We start from the raw sequence: 5,949 nt of genomic DNA on the forward strand, positions 1-5,949 counted from the left end.
ATTTTGAACCAAAAGAGATACAGGGTTAATTTCCAAAATTTTTTTTTGGTGTAATATTCATTAATATAAATAAATCTACATATTTCTAGAAAACAATGCAGAAAGTTAACGAGTTTCACCTATTTATTCCATATTAACAGTAAAATTTTGCATATATCTGAACTTTGACCTCGATGCGCGTCCAGAAATCGTTGCCCGATTTGGCTCAAATTTTCAGCACTTAATATTTAGGCCTAGTGTCACAATATTCCACCCGGCACTCTTCAAAATTTTAACAAAATTTTTTTTCCATACAACTGATTGTCACTCTAATGTACATATATAGTATACGAACATCCTCATAAGTAAACAAACAACTCCATTTGACTTTTTAAGGTAATGGAACTAAAACTATGGTTTCAGATCGAAACCTAATATTCAGTCTGAACTAAAGAGAACTATAACTACCCACCCACCAAATTGTGTTGATATAATTCTCATACAGTTTATTTCAGGGACCGAAAATAATAATTATTCTTGAAATTTCTGCGTGCTGTTAAGTTTTGCCTAATTAATTTACCACGTTAAAAGCCTAAGGTAGACAAATTATATATCAATGTATAGGGGATTTTGTATATTTTTCAAAAATATGTACATATAACCATTGACAATTAAAAAATTCATGAAATATTTTTTTCAAAAACATACAAAATTTTTAAAATTTTTATTTATGAATATTTTTATGAAATTTTAGAGTTATATAATGGAAAAATAAATACAAATTTTGAAATTTGTAATCCGGAATCCCGCAATTCCCCAAAAAGTGTTGAAAAATCCCAAAAATGTGATTTTATAGTTTCTTGGCTATAATATGCAAACCAGGGGCGGGGTAATCGGAGCCCTTTACAAGGTAATTAAGAACATATTTGGCCATCTAAACTGGATTATTATATTTTAATATCGACTACGCAATTTGAGATATTTTGCCCTAAACTTGAATTTTACATAAAAATTATGCGTTTTTGGATGGACCTGGTTCCCTTGGTATCAAAAATTTTCCAATTCTTTTTCATTTAAAATATTTTATGTGAAGCTAGCTTTTTAAAAAGTATAAATTCCTTATACATCTTCATAGACATTTGTTAGATAACTTAAAAAGAAGTAAAGTACTTTTTTTCTAAAAAATAGCTTTGAAGTCGGTCATGACTTTTAAACTATTTTTTGTTATTCCACTATAATTAAAATGAACAAATTCGGATAATATTTGGATCCGCTATTATCAAAAAACTGGAGGTCCAAACTCAAAACCTAAACTCGACAACACTTTCTTTGCGCATGTCAAATTTCATTCAAATCGGACTAAGTATTTAGAACAGTCATGCCCAAGCCCTATAATCTTGGTACTCTTTTGTTTTTATAATTGCTCTTAGCTATAGGCTGTGTGTTTTGTATACTCACTAGAGCACTCATCACTAGCAATACAAAATACACAAACAACTTTGTCTTATTATTTTTTTGTCGTTCTTCACTGAATACACGCATGTTGAAAGCAACAACACTTTCGTATGCTTTTCTGGTAAACATTGACGACTGCGATCATCCATGTAGATTTTGTTTTTGTTTATCGTATGATAATTTAAAAATGTGTGTGTTGAAACTGAGTTTTTTTTTCTTTTTTCTTTGTATGAATTGGTTTTAGCAACAACAAATATTGAATAAAAAGTAGCTTTTCTTTAAATGTATTTGTGTTTACTCTTCCATAAGGAATTTGTGGGCACCCCTGATTTAGAAGTTACAGATTTATTCACCTCTATTTTTTTTCTATACCACTGTGCATCGGTCAATTTTTGGGCGTTCTATTCTAGAATTCACGATATATTTGTATATAAAAAGTCAGAATATGCTGTAGGAAATTCAAACTCATATTTCCGGTTTCCCTGTTGAATAAATATTCCACTATTTATAATACTTTTTCTTAGTGCGAAAATTTTAATTTAAACATTTTAGATTTATTTTACAACACATTTCAAGTTGAAATTGAGAAAATCCAAATTTATATTGAGCTAATACAAATTGAAGATGAGAAATCCAATTTAGTATTGAGAAAATACAAATTATTATTCAGAATAGCAAATTAATATTGTAAAAACGCCAATTCAAATTGAGAAAACTACAACTTGTATTTAAAAAATCCAACTCGATAATGAGAAAATACGAATTGAATAATATTAATATTCAGAAAATGAAAACTGAAATTGAGAAAATACAAATTGATGTTAAATTTGTACTCTAAACGAAAAGAAATGATGAAATATAACGGTAAAAAATTAATTCTTGTAATTCAATTTTACTTTTGAAATCAAATTATTTGAATTATTGTTTAAAAATGGGTCGAGGTGTTGACAATACTCAAGCTCAGAGAGATTTTCTTCTGAGCTTAAAAAAATACAGAAAATCTATTCATGAAATTGGAGAAATATTAAAGTGTTCCAAAAATAAAGTTTTGAATGCACTTCGCTCTAAAAAAGACATGAAACTCGAGGAAGAAATAGAAAAACCTCAGAACGCTTGGTCCAGCTTATAGTACGAATAGGGTTTGGGGTTTCCCGGATAATTTAATTTCACGGGAAACGGGAATGAAAATATTCATTTCCCTGGATTCCCGGGAATCCCGTGAATGTTTTTAACTAGAAAAATAAGTAAAAAAGAAAATTATTTTATAAAATTGTGTCATTTTATTAAAAAAAAAAAAGAAACACAATATATTACAATTCAATTGTACCCACATAAAACCAAAAACAGTTTGTTAAAATATTTGGAGATCACTTGTTACTTAAAATTAAATATTAGCGGTATTCATGATATAGTACAGTAAAAGAGCAATTAAGTGTCACAAAATTTTATAATATGTGAACGTATCTTTATAATTCGATGTCGATTAATATGTTAATGAGATTTTTAATGCACTTTTTATATTCCTTCTTTTGATTTTTCTGTTATATTTTTTTTATATAAAATATACATATTTTAAAATAAAATTAAATTCATTTCAAAACAAAAATATGAAATTCAAAATTACCTCATATCGTTTAAAAAGAGTAAAGCAGTAAAAAAGTAGTTCTAATGTATTTTGTTTTCTACTAAACTGCTCTTTTGCTACTTTGCTATAGAAAGTACCTTACATTGTGAATACCGCTATTATATCATAAAAATAATATTATATGTCCGTCATAGAACTATTTTTTTAAAAAATTGTTTTTTCAAAATTACTAATGCATTCAATAAGTTATTCGACGAGAAAACTCTTTCGCTTTAAACATGTGTTGGCTTTATCGTTATTAAAGCATTATAAAGACAATCAAAATGTATTCTCCGATTGCTACTTGCTTCAAATAAATATAATTCCCTCTTAAAACTTTCAGCATTTGATTTTAAATGTTTAGGGCTTTCCTTTTCAATATTGATTGAATATTCTAATTGGTTTTTAAAATTTTACTCCATTTGTATTTCGGAAACCTCATCATCAACGCTTTGAACAGATGAGGGAATATTGTGGTCAAATAGACGTTCATACATTTCCTGTCCATAAATTTTTAACATTGTGTTTTTATATTATAATTTATCTTATAATGTTGAAGTTTTTAGGTTTAATTTAATTGAATGAACCGTTTTTTGAGAAATCGTAGAATTTTTAGATAACTGCTGTTCATAAAGTGTGTTCATTATAGCATCACCTATCAGAAAAATGGTTTAATTTCGGCTTAATGCTTCTACTGTATCCTTAATGGTGTTTAAAACCTTCACTAATATTTGGAACAAGCCATTCATCAAGCAGATATGTCATATTTAAATATATTAAAGTATTTTTAATTAATTTTAAATTTCCCGTTTTTCCCGGGAAAAAAATTTAAATTTCCCGGGAATTCCCGACAATTATTTTACGGGAAAATCTGGTATTTCCCGGGCGGGAATTCCCGGACCCCAAACCCTAAGTACGAACTTCCAAAAAAATCCTTTTAAGTCATCGAGTGAAAAATTTAAAATGCGAATTTGTGTATCGAATTAGATATCGTAATGAAATTTTGAATTTAAATAGATCAAAATATATATTAATTAATTAGTTGATAACGTTTGCCATTGGCTTTATTTAAATACCGAAATGAATAAAATGGAGAAAATATTTGCCAGAAATTAGTACATAATCTTTATTTTTATAGGGACCATTATTTTTCTTTTTCATTATTTGAGAAAGTTTAGTATCACAACGTCAAGTTTTATACGCTGTTCAATTAAATTCATCAATTGAATGATTACAAAATACTCCACCAGCTGAACATAGTTATTCTGAATTACCTTTATTAACTAACTTCTAATATGGCAGATTAGTGCAATGGATTTAAGCTCCATATATAAAGTATTTTACTTTTATTAGAAAATAAATGTCAACATGATCAAATTTAGGTTTACAAGATAGTTCTTCTCCTTTAATAGAACAATTAGTCTTTTTTCATGACCACGCACTTTTAATTTTAGTAATAATTACTGTTCTAGTAGGATACTTAATATGTATATTATTTTTTAACAAATATGTAAATCGATACTTACTTCATGGACAAACTATTGAAATTATTTGAACAATTTTATCCGCAATTATATATTGCATTTCCTTCTCTTCGACTTTTATACTTATTAGATGAAATTAATGAACCTTCTATTACTTTAAAGGCAATTGGACATCAATGATATTGAAGTTATGAATATTCAGATTTTGCAAATATTGAATTTGATTCATATATAATTCCTACTAATGAATTATCAATTGATAGTTTTCGTCTATTAGACGTTGATAATCGAGTAGTTTTACCAATAAATTCACAAATTCGAATTTTAGTGACTGCTGCGGATGTAATTCATTCTTGAACTATTCCAGTTTTAGGAGTAAAGGTAGATGGAACTCCTGGTCGATTAAATCAAACAAACTTTTTAATTAACCGACCTGGTATATTTTATGGACAATGTTCAGAAATTTGTGGAGCTAATCATAGTTTTATACCAATTGTAATTGAAAGAATCCCAGTAAACTATTTTATTAAATGAATTTCTAGCATAAACTCTTCATTAGATGACTGAAAGCAAGTACTGGTCTCTTAAACCATTTTATAGTAAATTAGCACTTACTTCTAATGAAAAAATTAGTTTAATCCCTCAAATAGCCCCAATTGGTTGATTAAGTTTATTTATTAGTTTTTCTATTGCATGTAATTTTCAATATAATAAATTATTATTCTTTTATTCCTTTTATACCTAAATCTAACTTAATTAATAAGACACAATCTACAAATTCATTAAATTGAAAATGATAACAAATTTATTTTCAGTATTCGACCCTTCTTCAAGTATTTTTAATTTATCATTAAATTGATTAAGCACATTTTTAGGTATTTTAATGATTCCTGCAATATATTGATTAATACCTTCTCGATATCATATTTTCTGAAATAATATTTTATTAACTTTACACAAAGAATTTAAAATTCTGTTAGGTCCTATAGGAGCTAACGGATCTACTTATATTTTTGTTTCATTATTTTCTATAATTTTATTTAATAATTTTATAGACCAGATAACTGTATGAAACTTACTTATTTAATATTTTATCTAAATATCTTGTTTAAATTTTGTAGAAGCGAGCATTTCAACTACAAAACGATGTAAATACAAATCAACTTAAAAACTCTGACTACGTAAAAAAATCGTTCACTAGCTATCGAATTATATCCACAATAAAATATTTTTAAACCGAAATTCATTACTTTTATTTCAATTACATTTCTGGCATCACTGTGAATAACTACAACACATTACTATTAATACCGCCAAAAGGTATGCTATACATTTTTGGTATGATCTTTAATGTTATCGGTACAATTTTAAAGAATGTAGAAATGTAAACATTGCACACTGGGACAA

The 5,949-nt window shown here is 27.1% G+C and overlaps 1 pseudogene; it reads left to right on the forward strand.

Annotated features, from left to right (window-relative positions):
- The first annotated feature begins 4,418 nt into the window (after window positions 1-4,418).
- LOC135950042 (cytochrome c oxidase subunit 2-like) lies at window positions 4,419-5,095 on the forward strand (annotated as a pseudogene).
- The last annotated feature ends 854 nt before the right edge of the window (window positions 5,096-5,949 follow it).

This window comes from Calliphora vicina, chromosome 2, assembly GCF_958450345.1.
Source record: "Calliphora vicina chromosome 2, idCalVici1.1, whole genome shotgun sequence".
In the NCBI taxonomy this organism is placed as follows: domain Eukaryota; kingdom Metazoa; phylum Arthropoda; class Insecta; order Diptera; family Calliphoridae; genus Calliphora; species Calliphora vicina.